The sequence below is a fragment of the Hakea prostrata genome, chromosome 8 (genome assembly GCF_041222555.1).
Source record: "Hakea prostrata isolate BN-2017 chromosome 8, UWA_Hpros_2, whole genome shotgun sequence".
Taxonomy (NCBI): Eukaryota; Viridiplantae; Streptophyta; class Magnoliopsida; order Proteales; family Proteaceae; genus Hakea; species Hakea prostrata.
In genome coordinates this window covers 24902813-24920486 of record NC_142607.1, presented here as the reverse complement: position 1 = coordinate 24920486, position 17674 = coordinate 24902813, and the positions used below count along the sequence as shown (strand labels likewise).

Genomic DNA, 17674 nt, shown 5'->3' with positions numbered 1-17674 from the left:
AAGAAGCAGTCCAACTGACCCATCAAACTGGGGAGCCATCGTCTTCACCCTCTCAAAATCAAGACAGAAGGGAAAGGGCGACGTGGGGGCTGCAGAATTAGAGATGAAACAAGAGCAGCGTGTTGTCGAGGAAGAAGGGAAGATCGAAAGGATCAAGGAGGATGACCTTCAGTTATTGGGCAAACTCAAAGATTTTCAAACACCGTTGATGTTGGGTGACTAGGGAACTGAAGTCAACGCAGTTGAAGACCAAGGTTCAGTTCATCTTCAAGCGAGGAAGCTTCACCGAAACAGAGAAGGAAAGAGGTGGGCGGCATGAGCTCCAGAAAAACCACCTTGGGCGATGACAATAAATTGGGAAGAGGACTCGTCGACATCGTGGGAGTAGAAACGGCTTGATCTTCAGCGTCCCTTTGCCCTCGACCAAGAAAGGAGTGCCTTGCAATCAGTGGCGCAAGATGAAAACATTAGGGTTGTTGTCATGTGTCTTGTTGGAGAAGAAATGGTCCAACAATGGACCTGGAATGAACCAGCGGCTCAAATGTGGGTTCAGTTTATTAAACTCCTGGATCAGGTGTGGTATTTGGCCCAAGGTTTAATAAAGAAATGGGCCTCAAGGGGGCCACCTAAAGCCCACTCCTTAGGGAACCATAATTGGGTGTTAAAGGGTGAACCTAGGCCCAACCCAGAAGATGCTTTAGGGCCCAAACAAACAATGGTCCAAAAACCAAATGGCCCAATTGCTAAACAGGAAAAATGGGGGTATTTTAGGAAATCTCGTGTTCAGCCTTCTTCTACCTTCCCCATCATGTGGAGCAGGAACCAGAAAGGGCCAACAGTAGTGACGTAGAAGCTCACACCACTTCCAAGGGCAGCAAGGTGGTTTCTCATCATTGAAAGAGTCATCAAACTGAGGTTTTGCGATGATTTCTCCTAAGGTTCCGGTCACCAGGAAGCCATAAGATCTTTTTTTACTTTGTGGTCCTCATTGTCAACGGATCGAGATTGAGCTTTAAGCTGCTAATGGTGCTCGAGTAGCGACAATGTTATGACTTCTAATTGTTATTAGCAGGGAGGATGTCTACAACGCTCATAACAAAGACAGCACTCGACGCAAGAAGGTAGAAATTTTGAAGGTTCTCCCAAGTGCGATTGCTAATGCGATTGAGAATGGTGATGAATTGAGAATAAATGCTGCAAGGCAAACGATCCCGAGATGGAAAAAGGGAAAAGCTTGGCTAACCCAGAGAACAAATTAAAAAAAATATATTCTTGAATCTTAGTGGATTGGAGTGCGATGGTCTTGAGATAGTCTGTATAAAGGACCACGCATTGACACACGATAGAGTGGAGAAGGTTGTTGGTGGGATTTTGAGTCATCATCTACTATAGTATTTTGAAGCTCATAGGAGAGAGCCATCCAACACTTGCAGCTGTGAATATCTCTAATGTTTATAGGTCAGCCTTTGAGTTTGAGAGAGCCATCCAATACTTGCAATTTCCACCAATCAACAAAGATCTGGGTGTACAATGGATGTAAAGTTTTACTCAATGGGTTGCTATGGCAGTAGGACAAGCAAGGTAGTTTGCTTTGATCGACACTAAACTAACATGGTTGTGTGAGAAACATGTGAAGACCAAGCTTCAATTTGTCCTTCACCTTGAGGACAAGGTGAAATTTAAGGGTGCAGGAATGATAGGACCCTAGGGGTAGCCATATGAAGGGGAGAGACAGGGTTAAGGGTATATGAGGGGATTATAAATAGAGGGGAAAGGGAGAGGAAAGGTATCGAATGTTATATGAGTGAATTTTGGGCAGCCGTAGGCTGTGGGGCCCCATGAGGTGTTGGGGGTGACTAGCACCATTAAAACCAGCATTATCTTGTTATTTCTTCTGTTTTTGTCATTGAATTCCATAGTGAATAGAAGGTTCTTATCAAGGTGCATGGAAAATGACCAAAATACCCCCAAGGGACTGTTTGGGCTCAATTCATTGGCTTCCATGGGCCTTCTTCTGAGGGTCCTTTCGGAGGCTGAACCTGGTTTCATCTAGATTGCCGCAAGGGTGGGGCAGTCTTAATTACAAGAATCTTGGAAAGGAAGCTTATGGAAGGTCTATACTCAAAAGTAAACTTCAATAGTAGAGTTCTCATTTACCCCATCCATGACTTTGGCTATAGGAGTCTCATCTATCTGTGGCTACTACTGAGTCCTCTAGCTCTAGTTGTTGATGGCTTGTCTAGATCAGATACCAAATTGATGTAACCACGATTCTAGGTTTAGGGGTTTTGTGATTGTTTCCCTAGAAATTGGGTTAGCCCAAAATCTTGTCCTCAAGTAACCAAACAGAAAGGAACCAAACTTGAGAACTAGAGATTTTACCAAACCTAAATGGGATGGCCCGATGAAGATATTTGGAAAATAAGGATTTTGAGAAACATTGGGATTAACAAAAACCTAAAGGGTTGTAGGAATTGTGAAGAAATTGAGTTCAGGATTTATAGAGGATTTTAGGAAGAAGTTAGGATTCATATGGATTGGTTTAGGATGATTAAAGTTTTAACAAAATCACTATGGGTTGTAACATAGAAGCATGGGTGTGTTTAGTGACACCCAAACTTACCCTAGGATGATCAAGGAAGCTTGCGGTTGGCTCTTGGTTGGGTTAAGTTTAAGAAAAGCTATAAGGTTAGGTGTGGGAGGGGGGTTTGAGATAAATTTGTGGGGTGGTGGTTTGAGAGAGATAGGGCTATAAGCAATCCCTAATGGGTAGAAACTTTAGAGGTAAAACAATTCAACTCATGGGAGGGGAATAAGAGGGTAACAATTAGGGAAAGGGGAATAGGGAAACTAGCGGTTGGGTAGGGAATGGATTGTTGGAAATCTTCAAGAATCTTGATTGTTGATCTACCTTTTCTCTCTCACTTTTCTTTATTTCTTTCTTTTCTGTTTTCCTTCTTTTCTTGTTCTAAAATTTCAGAATCTGCCAAAAAGAGGGTAATATAAAGAAAGGGGAGCTAAAGGAAGTTGCCACAAGGTGGAGGGGTTGGGAGGTCGCCGTAGGAGGAGGCAGAAGGTTCTTGGAGGTCTACGATGGAAGATAAAGGGTTTAGGGCTGCTGCACTTGTTTGATTGGAAGAAGGTGCTGCGAATGCTAGACTGCTGCTGGAATTAAAGATCTCTTGCCAAATTAAAGAAAAGCTCTTTCTAAATCCGCCATGGCCCTCCCAAGAAGACCACAACCTTGCTTGCTTCCAAACAGAAACTTTATTCATCAATTCAACCTCCTTGCGATGAGGTAGGGTGGGCTATATATAGCCTTACAATTGGAGGGAAAAGGCTTGGACTAAAATAAGGAAAACTAACATGACTCAACTAGGGAATACTTTATTATGGACCAAATTTGATTCAGTGGGATCTTTCACTCACATGCTCGGTCAACTGAATCCTCCAAATCTGATCTGTGTGGAGCAGGAAAGAGGAGATTGGAGTCAAAGGGAAGGCCAAAGCAAAAGATCTACTTCAAGGAGAGTGTACTTGCGTCAACCAGCCAAGGACAGCCCAACGAAGGGCCGGAAGAGGGCCTAGGACCACTAGCAGTTTGAGACAAGCCCAGGGGGGCAGAACCAATACAAGGGTATTTTGGTCATAATCCACCCCTGGTTCAAGTCCTATTTAGTAGGAAATAGGTCCAGGTATTTTTGTGGAGTCCTTTTTCTACTTTTCTTTGGTTAGTTAAGAGTCCTAGTTTGTGAGTTATTTAACAGTTTTATTTTGATTGGGAGTTGTTTGTTCGTTAATTAGCATGTACTTATAAGTTAACTTAAAGTTCAATTAAGCATGTGTGTCTAGTAGATTCAAATCTAGGGTTGAGGTCTTTAAGTAACTCGATTCCATTTTTGAGTGTTTTGGTCAAGAGTTGAGATCCTTATCTACTAGGCAATCTAAACACAAGTCAAAGTCTCTTTTGAAGGTTATAAATAGCCCATTAGTCCAAGGTAATATTCAGTTTTGATGAACAAATTTTGAGTTAAAGAAAGACTTGAGAAGAAGCTTGACGTCCCAAGGTGGAAGGCTTGCTGCTGGAGCATGCCAGTGTTTTCTGCAATTGTGAAAGTTCAAGCTTCAGCAGCAACCTACTTCAAGCCTCCCAAGTACAGCCCCTCCGCTCCATCGCAACCCATCCCAGTCCCCTCCCCCTCTTGACCTAGAAACCACCCAACCCCATTGCACCTACCCCCTCTCCCCTCCCCTTCTAGTTAAGCAGACCCTTCCCCTTCCCCTAGCAACCGTAGCCCTGCCCTCCCTTCTTACTCTCTTGTTCCTGCGAGAGCAACAGCCCCTACTCCTTAGTAAACCAACTTCCCCAGCCCCTCTAGGTCCCTTTTCTCTTCCCCTAAGGTCGCACCAAGCCCTAGACTGCTTCCCTAAAGTTATTTTCCACAATCAGCCCAATTTCCTTAACCCAAAAAATTTCTGCACTTCATCTTCTACATTGGAACTTGGAAGACTTCTGCAGAATATCAAAACTTCTGAAAGCCTTAATTAGATATACCAGACCTTCTGAAACTTTCTAAACCTTTGAAAACCAGTTCTGAATTTACAGAACCAGCATAGACAGATCCAAACCCACCCTCCGAACCTACCCAAATCCTAATTTTGGCATTTAGTTCAAATTCCAGATCTGGAATTCAAATTACAGTAAAATTCAGAACTGATTTCCAGTTACCGCAGGGTTATATGAGGCTCTAGAAGATCCCAAGACCCCTGAAACACCCATCTCTTATGCTGGAATTCCTGGGCAACCCAAAAATCCAGGAAATTTCCCAAATTACCCCTAGCCCTTGATTCGGGTTTACATCAAGATCCCTTTTACAACTCAATTGAGTAACAACCACAAATAATAGAAAACAACTTGCAAAATAAAAGCTAACATCCAAAAGGAACCTTCATTTAACATAGATTCAAATTGGGACTTCCATACCGACTAGCTTCGAATCTTTTGACGATTCATAGAACAATCCTTGATCTCACAAAATACTAATCTAAATAAATAATTAAAGATAGATCCATCACCCTTGGATAGAGGAGATTCCAACCAGACTCCTTTTGGAACATTATCAAAATACCCCAGGGGTATTCAGCCAGCTTTGGATTGGGCCTTTTGGGTCTCAGTTTTGTGCCCAATTACAGGGGGACTCATCCCTGCTTACATCACCAACCCCCTGGCTGAACCAGCAAATTGGGCCCTTGGACTCAAACCCATTGGCACACCAAGTGGACTGATCGAACCCTACCATGGGTAGTTTGGTCATTTTCCCACTTCTTTTGGTTATTAATTTAGTATATTAATTTTTGTTTCATTTTTTTGAGTCCAAATCTAATTTTCTTTTTTAATTAAGCCATTATCAAGAGTCCTAGTTAGAGTTGAAGTCCCGATTAGAATCAATTTTAAAGTCAGATTCCCTTTGGACAATTAATGAATATTTTGCAAGTTGTTTTTCTTTAAGGTTCTTTTTTTATGGTTGTCATTTATTGAGTCTATAAAGGATTCCCTAGTTGAGTCAAGTTAGGTTTCCAAGTTTAAGTCTTAAGTCTTTTCCCTCCAAGTGTAAGGCTATACATAGCCCACCCTACCTCATTCTAAAAACAAGTTGAATTGAATAAACAAAGTCAAAAGCCTTGAGGGAAATCAAGTCTTGGTCTTATTGGGAGGGCCACGGCAGGTATTGAAGCTCATCTTCTTCAAGTTTCAGCAAGATTCTTCCATTTCCAACAACAATTCAACTCACAGCAGCATTCAAACCCTAATCCAGTGAGTACAGCCCTTCCCCTAACCCACAACTCCCTCCCCCACCCTTCCTCCTTGCACACCCCATCCCAGCCCTCCCTTACCTTGCGGCAGCCCTAGACCCCATCCCCCTCCACTCCCTAACCTTGCGGCACCCTCCCAAACACCTTCTTTCCCTCCCTCTTCTCTTTTCCCCCCTTTCTTGATTTTGCAGCAATTCTAAATTTGCAGAACAGAAAAGAAAAAGAGAAAGAAAGAAGAGAAAAAGATCAAGAAAGAGCCCAAGATCCTTTCAAGATATAAAGAAACCTAACCAAGATTAACCAACATCATCCCTAAACCCTCCCATACCCAACCACTAGGCTCCCAACTTCCTTTTAGGTTCCGCAACCATTACCGCATCATCCAACGTGGGTTTGCGAAAACCCAAACTCATCCAATACTTCTTTGTCAAACCCTATATTTATTTCCTTGTCTCTTCCCTTCAACCACCTAGTTTTTGTAAATCCAAACTTATCCCAAAACCCTAAGTCCCTAACCACCCAAAATTTCACCATCAAACCTATCTCATCTAGATTTGTTAAACCTTAGATTCCCAATTATTATCTCATTTTCGTTTAGGTAAGACCCAACATTGATTCTTTATTTGCTGGTTCACAAAGGAGAGATTCTGGAGAAACCCTCCCTTTAGGGAGATTATTGCACATCTCAGAATCCTAAAATCTAGGTTACATCAAAGAGTCTTTTAAATTAGACTTGGATTGGAAGCTAGAATCCAAGTTGGTTTCTAAAGTTGAGTTCTAGTGTGTTTTTATTTTAAGAAGCTATAAATAAGCCTTCATCCTCTGTAATCAGCAAGTTGAAATGATTAATAAAATTAAGATTGAGAGTCTGAGGCAAGAGAAGTCGAGGGTTTCCTTCAGGGAAGCCTGCAGCAGCTTAAGAATGTGATTTTTCTGCAATATTCTTCAAGTTCCAACATCTTTCAACTCCAGCAGCACTAGTCCATCTCCAAGTAAGTGTAGAACAGCCCCAGTCTCTTCCCAGCCCCCTTCTTCATCTTCTCTATCACCTGCAGCCCTCCCCATTTCCCCTCCATCTTCCCCACGGTAGCAATAGTATCATTAACCCTTTAATTTCCCTAACTCCCACCCAATTACCTCCCCTTTCCCAGCTAGTTGGATCACATCCTTCCCTACTCTTAGTTTCACCATTGAGCCATCCTACATTAGGTTTTGGAAATTCCTGCACTTCATCTTCAACCTCTAGAAATCCTAAACCCTAGTTTTACTAAAACTCCTATAACTCCCAAAACCCCTCAACCAAACTACAAACCTTTTAAGGATTAGCTTCCCCTACACCAACGATACCTTTCCCTTCAACTCTAAGCCTAGCCTACACCCCTAGAATCCTAATCCAAGTAGGAACCCTAATTTTAAAACCCTAACCCTTTAGGATTAAATCTGAAATTACAAATTAACAACAACAGCCTTACTCTTAACCTAGCCAAACCCTAGTGACCTTCCATTCAGCCCTAGATTCCTTTAAAACCTAACCCTAATTACAACTTCAGATCTAAAACCATAGTTACAGCAAGGTTTCAACTTCTAAACATAAAATGTAAAATCCCCAAGCCTGGCCAAAACCTATTCTAACCACAAGTCATCCCTAGCCTTTGCAGCCTTCAAAGACTGCTGATTCTGAGGGAAGAGGATCCTGGAGTGAGCTTGATTCTAGGGCAATATTCCAACAACTAAACCCTAGAATTTGGTTCACATCAAGGTATCATGGGGCCCACCTGGTCTTAGTAAATGGAAGTGTGACAGGAGTTGGCATCAAGCATTCTGCTCTAAGAGCTTATTGAGGAAGGGCTGTTGGGGTGAAGCTTCTGGAATTCCCTATTTCATATTCGTAGAGAAGTGAATCATATACACCAAACACTCATCATCCTTCATACCAAATGCATTATTGCACCCTTTGCATCTACATTTGATTGAACACCCAAAGGCTCCCTAAAAGAAGCCAAAACATCTGAGTCAATGACGTACTAAATTAAAAGCAAATAAAATGAGATATTTGCAACACCTGATGGCATTCACAATATTTCTAGAGGCAACCAGATTTCTTGCAATTTCCATCCTCGTTTATGCCCGGGCAAGCTGGAGTTTTGTTGGAATTGATTCCTACAAAGTTCAAAACACCTCAATTGTAAGGTCAACTCAAATTTGCCAAGTTAGAAACTTTTTCAGAAATAAAATGAAAAAGGTAAAAGATTTATTTTCAGATCCCAATTTCCAGAACAGGCACAGAGCTTCTAATAACTTTGGTACAAATGCAAGTGGATTGCAAGATTCAATCTGTTTGCAAGTTGCCAAAACAGTATGTTCATGGATAAGCTTGTTAACGCATTCTTGACAGGAACAAGGCTCTAGAAATGATTGAAGCATGACCTAAAATTTGTGAGAAAACATAATAGTTTCCGGGTCTGTCTGGATGTGGCTCTGTTCATGTAACTAAATCTCAGTTGAATTGGGAGTCTTCAATTTTGTAGCAAAACTCATGGACAGCATGATCAGCCAATAAGGCAGTCTTTGGCATGATTTTCATTTTTTATTTTTGCTCAAATAAATATTTTTGGTAGTGTTTGGTACAATTTATACAAACCTATTTCTATTTAAAAAGGGTTGAAAAATATTAAAAAAATAAAAACAGGTTGAGACCTGCTTTTTATTTTTTCTTTGAAAACCAGTTTTAGTTGTCTTTGTGGGTGGTGTTTAAAACGCATGTGCTTCTAATGTATGTTAATGAGGTTAAAACCATAAATCCATCATTTTTATAATATTCTCATTACATCCTCGGTATCTTCAATTTTTCGTTTTTCTGAGTGGACCTTGATCGATGACCACCTGTTTTACTTTTACTTCTATGTTCTGATTATTCTTCATTTTTCTCTGAATCTCATGGCTTTTCTTCCTGTAACCCCCTCTGCTTAGAGTTAACAATATAGCTTCAAACCGATTCTACGACAAATCCTTGATCAGCTTGGTTACCCCACTGGAAAAAGTTTCAATCTCTTCCTCATCCAAACGTTTTAAAAGCCAGCTCGAAATTCAGTCTCCATCATGATTTCAAGTGTTCATAGTCATCTTTTCCATCATTCCCTCTTCTCTAATGTGTCGATTTGAAATTCAAACCAATAAATTGATCTTGGAACCATTGCTATCTAGAGATGAAAATTACTCTGCCCTCCCTTTGCCTCTCCATATGGTAAAATAAAAGAAAATAATTTCTTATACCAGGCAGTGTAGACCATTCCTTTCAACTCATTAACTAAAGATTTGACCTGGTTTGGGCTCCAGACAAAATCAGAACGTAGTGGCTGCTTGTTTATGCTCAACGCTGGAAAGAAAATCAACACCAGAAATATTGTGGTTAATTAGTATTCTTTGGGGAAACTTGTGGTTAAGTACTTAAGTACTTCTGATATTCTTATGTCCTCTCTTACAATTTGCTTCCAACCTGCTCATTAAGAAAGAAAACATGATGTTTTGGTTCATTTCAATATCTCTTAAAGATAAAAGGTTCCTTCTCAAAGCCAAGAACATGTGTTTCCCCCATCCCAATGGAATGTTTCTGACCTCCGACCAAATCTTCTTCCCTCTCTATATATATCAGCATCAGCATAAATGATCATAAGCCAACTAATCTCGCTATTTTTTATTGGTTGTTGATGATCATTTTTTTTTTTGGTTGTTGATGATCAAAAGGCCTTTCATCAAATCTCCTAATATCTCTTGTATCATTCCTTGAAGAAGTGATATCTTGCCACCGTCTTCTTTTAAATTTCGAATTCATTGCATGTATCAGCTTCTATACACTGATGATCAGGATGTTGTCTTCAGAATCCATCATCATATCCAACAGAGTTCCAAGACGCGTCCAAATCAGGATGAGGACTGCTGCAGTATCTATTTCTTTTACCAGACCTTTCTATTTCTCTTCCAAGATATGGGTGTGTCTATCATACTTGTCTTTGGATGGATCCTTGCCATTACATCTCTCCCATATTTTTCCCAAAGTTCTTCTCTATGTCTAATCTTCTGACTCATACTCATCATCAGGAGTTCTCGTTCTAAATCGTAATTGGTCATCATTCTTTCTTCTTAGCCAGGAATTCCCTCTCCCTTAGGTATAAAGAGAGGAATGCTCTAAAAGTGACCAGGACTTTTAGTAGGACAAGGAACTTATGAGGATTGAAGAAAGACTCATATGAATGTGGACAAGTTTTCAAACGTATAGAAAAAAAATTACAGAAAGATATGCCAAACTTATATTTTAGTAAAACAAACTTTTTTACCTATTGGTTAGCAAATGCTTTTTGCATTTTGACCCAAAATGATTTTTACTACTGATTTTTAAAAAATTGGTAAACATAAAAATAAAAAAGCATGCCAAAGAGAGCCTAAGACTTCCCCACATAAAGTGCTCTAATTTTCTGTCACTTTTTATGACTAAGCTAATTTAGGACCAAGGATCAATCACAAATTTCTTTCTACGTGAAAATAACTTCAAATGTCTACATTCAAAGACATATAAATGAAACTCTCATGGAGGAGCATGACTAAAATGATACCCAAAACAGGCATAAGGAATTATGAAGAGTACCAAAGTGCTTTAGAGTTTAACTACATAACTCATAACCATTTAGTATACATCAGTTCTGGGCCATTATGATTTTATGTTCATGATTTACAATACCAATGCACACCAGATTATTTATGTGGAACATGGCAATATAGGACACAGAGAGAGAGAGAGAGATCCATAAGAACCCATACTAATTTGAAATAAAATCCATAAAGCAAACTAGAAAATAATGCAGGAAAAAACAAGTTAAAGATTTTCGACAAGTTTATCAGTGTTCAGAAAAGTTTTTCAGATTCTTCAGTCTTTCTTTTGTTCATTAAAGATGATATGTTTCACAATATACAGCTTGCCATCAATAAGCACTCCTAGGAACAGAAACAGTCACTAGGAGAGTAACTTAGTTGAAATACCGTAAAGACAGAAAATTCCTTTTCTAGTTGCAAGAGAATTAGCACAAGAAGCTCAGAAGTATTTTCCACCAAGCAATGGAATATTATCAATTCTCATGTTCCAAATGTAGAAGGTTTAATTGCAGCCTCACATGAGGTGGAGTTTGCCAAACAGTGGTGACTGTATGTTCGCCATTCTTTTATTGTCTAAGTAGAAGTATTTTCTGTTCTTCACGACACTAACAGTTTAAGGAAGCTCAGTTCTGAGAATGCAGACCTAAGGAGAGTACGATCTATGTTTAACATGCATGATTAAATGGTAATTGATAATGTTTTGATGGAAGGAAATACCATCCACTATCCACAAACTAACCCATTAAGATTCAATGGTTAATTTTCTGTCATAGTTTGATCTAACAAGTCGGTTATTAGAGAGACTAATTGGTTTTAGTTTTCTTGTAAAGAAGGTTAGTAGTAGATCACCCTTGTTGGAGAAAGCTGAATCTATGTTTTTCTCAGGGAAAGCCTTTTGAATTCACCCATCTAGATTGTAATCCTTTTAGTTCTATTAACTAAATATCAGAGGCAACCAGCCCCCAACTAAAAGGAATCTAAAGCAATCACATCATAATGCTTAGGTCACACAACTAGGAAATAATGTAGTTAATAGCCTCTGATGTTTTGAATAACAGATAGTAATTATAAAAAGGGTTTCCTGAAAGACAGATGTCAATTCAAACGGATATTCATCTGGTTTCACCTCGCCATACAAACAATAATTAAAATACTGAAACTTACAGAGCATGGAAACTCCAACTATAACGGAATTCCAAAATGCAGCAGCAATGGTGGCAATAGGAAAAAAGGGTGAATACAGAATAGAAGAAAACTGATGAACCCATGGATCAAATATGAAAATTAACAAGATTCTATTCCTGGAATAACAAGGACCAAACACAATAAAAGATGACACTGGTTTTAATGGTGCCAGTCACCCCCTACACACCATATGGTGCCCTCAGCCAAAGGCTGCGCCCAAAACCTTACACAAAATAACCGATATCCTTTCTACCCACCCTCTCCCTATTTATAACCCACCACCACAGTAACCCTCTCTCTTTCCTCCACGTGGCATGATCCTAGGGCCCTAACAAAAACAAAAAAAGAATCGTAATAGGGATACTTTACCCAAAAAAGTAAATCAGAGAATTTCATCAGTTGTTTCGAAAAAAGGGAGGGAAAATCAATAAAAGAAAAGGCACGAAATTGAATGGATCAAATACATTAATTCAATAGGATAAATCAAAATCTCACCTAAGCAAAATCCTTTTATAATTCGATTCAAATCTACATCCTTTTATGAAAAGCAAGGGAAAAGAAGTATGATGAGTTATACATTAAGTTGGGCACGAAGGAAGGGGGGAAATCTATTTATAAGATAGCTAAGATGAAGGATAGGAAGAGTAGAGATCTTGATCGTGTTAGATGTATTAAAAATGGAGATGGTCAAATATTAGTATGTGATGAGGACATTAAGAAAATATGGAAAATCTAATTCACTAATCTACTAAATGAGCATACTTCAAGCACTTATGATTTGGAAGATCACACCTTTCACCAAGGCACCAATTTTCAAACTTATATACATAGAATTTCAATGTTCAAAGTAAAAAAAGCATTGAGGATGAAACTCAGCAAGACACAAGGTCTTGATGAAATCCCAATAGAAGTATGGAAGAGCTTAAGAACCCATGGACTAGTTTGGTTGACTAAGTTGTTTAATAATATTATGAGCACAGGGAAAATGCCAAATGAATGGAGGAGAAGCGTCGTGGATTCAATTTACAAAAATAAAGGAGATATTCAAAGTTATAATAACTATAAGGGCATTAAATTGATGAGCCATACTATGAAATTATGGGAGAAAATAATTCAAACCCGTTTGAGACACTTAACTACAATTACGGAGAACCAGTTTGGGTTTATTGCCGGGAATATCTACAACGGAGGCTATTTACCTAATTAGGAAACTTATGGAAAGGTATAGAGAATGTAGGAAAGACCTTCATATGGTTTATATTGACCTAGAAAAAGCTTATGATAGAGTCCCTAAAGCGTTAATTTGTCAAGTACTACAGAAAAGAAGTGTTGCAAGTAAATATGTTGATATAGTTAATGATATGTATGATGGTTCGGTGATAAGTGTAAGAACAGTGGGGGGACAAAGTAATGAATTCCCACTTACAGTTGGGCTACATCAAGGATCAACTTTAAGCCCATATCTATTTGCACTTGTAATGGATGAATTAACCAAAGACATTCAAGATGAGGTCCCTTGGTGTATGCTTTTTGTTGATGATATTGTGTTAATTAATGAGACTCGAGTGGGGATTAATACCAAATTAGAATCATGGAGAGTAGCTTTGGAATCAAAATGCTTTAAACTAAGTAGAACGAAGACAGAATATTTAGTTTGTAACTTTAGTCATGATCGGGTAGACAATGAGGTGGTGATACTTGATGATAAGGAGATTCCTCAGAGTGATTGTTTTAGGTACCTAGGTTCAATCATAAGTAAAAGAGGTGATTTAGAGGAGGATATTTCCCAAAGAATTAAAATAGGGTGGATAAGTGGAGAGGTGCATCCGGGGTCTTGTGTGATCGGCGTATTCTATTAAAACTTAAAGGAAAATTTTATAGGACCATTGTTCGACCAGCTATGATGTACGATGTAGAGTGTTGGGCTGTTAAAAAGAATCATATAGATAAACTTAGTGTGGCAGAAATGAGGATGCTAAGATAGATGAGTGGCAAAACTAGGATGGATAAGATAAGGAATGATCATATTAGAGTTGGTTTAGGAGTTGCTTCCATAAGTGATAAGCTTCGAGAAAGTCTTTTGAGGTGGCACAGCCACGTTTAACAGAGACCTATAAATGCTCCTATACGAAGAAGTGATATAATCCGGATTGAAGGAACTAGAAGGAGCTAGGGGTAGACCTAAGATAACCTTAAGAGAAGTGGTGAGAAAGGATATGCATAGCTTAGGCCTAGTATCTAGCATGGCCTCGAACAGAACTAATGGGAAGGCAAGAATCCATGTAGCCGACCCCATTTAGTTGGGATAAGGCTTGTTGTTGTTGTTGTTGTACATCCCCTATCTCCAATAAATCTTCATCCAACTAATTGATTGCTCATGTCTTGTTACAGAATTTGTAGAATTTGCTTAAAACAGCTCTTCCATCCCATGTACTCAAGATCATGGGATAATGCAATCAAAATTATGAATGCTAAATAACCTTAAAATAGAGATTAGAGATTATCACAACTTAGTATCATTGATCTTTTTCTTATTCTTTTTTACTCTCTTATGATTGGAAAAGAGACATTATCTTTCTTAAATGAAATGTTACAATGTGTAAGCTAGGGGACAAGAAAACTAGGAAAGAAGAAAAGATAGACCAGACAAACAATGTTTCAATGGACCATGGATGGGAGAGAAGGCTTTGTTTTTGCTTGGGTTTTGCGTTGGCTGGTGTTAGTTGCAGATCTTGACATATCCTAAACCTAAAGTCAAGAAGCAGACATGTCAGTGTTTTTAATACACCATGGACAAGAGCAATTTCCTCCAGATGATGATTAAAAACTCAAGAAGACCAAGCACACTTTCAAACCAAGAAGCAGAACCCAATAAACTCTAAGCACCCATCAAGTCCTCAAAACCTAGAATTTAGATCTTAAAGACAACCCATTTGAGGTTGCAATACCCAAAAGCAGATCCCAAAGACAGGAACTTCTAAAAACCCTTATTGATTCTCTTCATTCCAGTGCCAACATAGCAAGCAAAGGAGAAAGAGGAGTTGAAGGCTTTTTTTTTCTTCTTATTTTTTCTTTTTTTCTCCCAGGCTTTAGAATTACCCAAACAGAGAAAAACACCATAATAGAGGAAGTTTTCTGCAGCTGTAAAGCTCTAAAACATGTGGCTTTAACTCAATCTATCCAACCAAAACACAGTCCTCCTTTTAAGAAGAAAAACATAGCAAAAGCAGCTAAGACCACGAAAAAAATTTATGGAAATAGCCCCGAAAAATGATAAGGGGAAAACATGTAATTTAATTAGTGATTCAAACTGAAACTAGATTCACAAGGAAAAGCCCCAAAAACAATTAATTTCAAAATGTATAGGGAAAAAAAACATAAAACACCTAAAGCACCTTACCTTCAGAGCAATTTAAAGCATCAAATGATCATAAATCCAACAATTCCACAAGAAAATGAACTACTTTGCAACGATCTCTATACGTTTAAGAAGATCAAAGAAGCTTGCAAGTGTAAATGGATAACCGAAATCCGCTTTCGAATTCACATTCACATCCGTTTAGGGTATCTGAATCCGTCCGATTACTAATAGAATGCAGATATGGTAATACCCCTTTTTTACCAGTTATTATCAGTCCATAAAATTATTTGATTAAGTTACTTATTAGATTTATTTTCTTATTTTTATGGACCTTTTACTTGATATACTTGATATACTTGATATATGTGATTATTTTTCTAGATTCTCTACTAAAATAAATACCAAAGTTACTAAATTCTTAGAAATTCTAACCCTCACAAATAAAATGCTAAAGATGTCAACAAGGTAGTCGAAAACTTGTATTCAATTTGTATTCATGTATATTCGTATGTCCGAATCCCATCCGTTTACACCCATACTTGCAAGGCACCTTCATCAATCTATAGTGGACCTAAAACAAGCAAGTGACAAAGAAACTTCAAGCTTCTACTGGAAGTAGAAACGATTGTATCCCAGTTTGTTTTCTTCAGCTTTGAGACGTCGAAGAAAAAAGAGGAGTCACCGGCAGATTTTGAGAAGCTTCAAGAGGAGAGAAAAGAGAAAACATTTAGAGATCGGAGAGAAATACCTGAAGAAACTTGCAGAGATCCTCGAACTGAGATATAACCCCAGTAAATTTTGAGAAGCTTCAAGCCTCGAACAGTGTTGTGCGAACAGATCCCGAGGGTTTTGGAGCAAAACAAAAGGGAAAAAGAAGCGGGGTATCCCTGGTAAAGTTGTGCAGGGAACCTTTAAGGTGTTGGAGCCATGGCGAGAAGAGAAGAATTGGAGCTTCAATGCGGTGGAGTTCTGGGTCCAGATGCATGAAATCCCAAATGACCTCCTTCTTTGGAATTCGCTTGTCAGTTAAGTGAAAAGGTGGGTATCCATGGGAAAGTGATGCTGATACAGGACAACAATTTGAGGAGAAGGTTCAATGCCTAATACGTAGTTGAATCAAGGTAAACATCCTGATGCCTCTCAAGGCGTTGCTCCCTTTGAAGAGAAGATCACGTCTGGGCTGACTATTGAACTTTTAAAGTATTACAGGCTCTCATCATACTGCAGTATTTATGGCATTATCGGCCACGAAGAATCGGATTTTTATTTGCCTGCTGACGGCCTAGATTTAGCACGTCTTCAATATTTGAATTAATGGTTGGGATTCAAACATAGAGGATTTATGTGTAAATATTAGTTTTTTTTTAACATTTTAAAGAATTAAATTTTATTAATTTACAAAAATAAATCTGTCATTCACCCGATTCCCAAAAACCCTCTTTTTCTTCTCATTTTCTTATGATTGACGGCCCGTGAGTTCGAACCTCCTAGCTCCACCTACCAGACAGATAGCGATTTTCGATCGGTTCAACTCCTCTTTCCTCCTCTTTTTCCTTTGCTCCGCAGATTCTCTACGTTGAATCGGAGACAAAACTCCCAGATCAGGGGACGAAATTAGAGATGATTCTCTTGGATTAAGGGATGAAATTGGAGACGATTCTCTCAGACTGGGGGATGTAGTTGGAGAAGACTGTAGAGGATTGACGGAAGAGGAGAGATTGAAGGGATCGGTAACGGAGGAAGAAAGAGAAATCAATATGAGGAGCAAAAGAGGGGTGAGGATCAAACAAAGGAGACGTCGGTCCAGATCGGAAGCCCATCTCTTCAGAAAAAAAACATGATTTTCTTAAGGATTTGGTCGCAAAGAACCCTTCGACTTCTATTTCGCCTTCTCCCATTAAAAACCTAGTAGACCTGTTGTGACTAAAATATCCACTTCCGGTTTATACCGGTCTAATCAAGTTTAATCGGATTAAGCTGATAAGATGAAGGAACCTGTGGGTCGCCCGAGATTATAAAGAAAAGATGATCAACACCATCCAATCAGAAACAATAATCGACGAACATGATTGAAAGCATTATGAGTGGGAAAATCTATATAAAAGGGGAAGATGGGTTCGTAGAAGGTAAGTCTCTCTAAGATGAGTTCAACACTGGACAATTCCTGATTACTCCATTAAAATAGCTCAGAAGCTCCTGTGAGCTCTAAGGAATTATCTTCTCATACCTGACTAAACCGTCGGAGACGCGACTCCGATCAAGACGATCGGTTCCGTTTCTAACCGGTGTGTATTCATTTTTTCCAGTGAACGAGAGATTGCTAGTGGAATCAAATCAACCAGATCAATCCAGATCTGAGGAGTTCAGTGCAAAGGTGGCGGTTCAAGGCTATCGGCAATTTTAGCACCAACAAGACCAAAACTTGATCTAATAAAGAAAGGTAGGTGTTTCTGTTACTGCCCTTTTTTTTCTTTCCCTGTTTCAACTAATAAGAAAAAGAGTGACTGAAAGAATGCAAAGAAAAACTCTAATTTTGATAAGCAAGTTGCTTACCTTGATGGGTGTTGCAACTAAAATATCCCAGTCCCGGTTCAAGACGGTTCGCTCCTATCCAATGACGGTGTAAATGGGTTCATTTGTTTGAACAAAGTAATCTTTGGGTCCGCC

General features: G+C 38.9%; 1 protein-coding gene across 1 annotated transcript in view; it reads right to left on the bottom strand.

The window, feature by feature from the left end:
* The window catches only part of LOC149007459 (exosome complex exonuclease), a 32229-nt gene extending 16010 nt beyond the window's left edge, over positions 1-16219 (bottom strand). Inside the window, exons 1-2 of the mRNA XM_089164901.1 lie at positions 15756-16219; positions 7877-7974 (exon numbers count right to left, since the gene is read on the bottom strand). The gene's annotated coding sequence lies outside the window, so the exon portion shown is untranslated. The remainder of the gene's footprint in view (positions 1-7876; positions 7975-15755) is intronic.
* Between the last annotated feature and the right edge of the window lie 1455 nt (positions 16220-17674).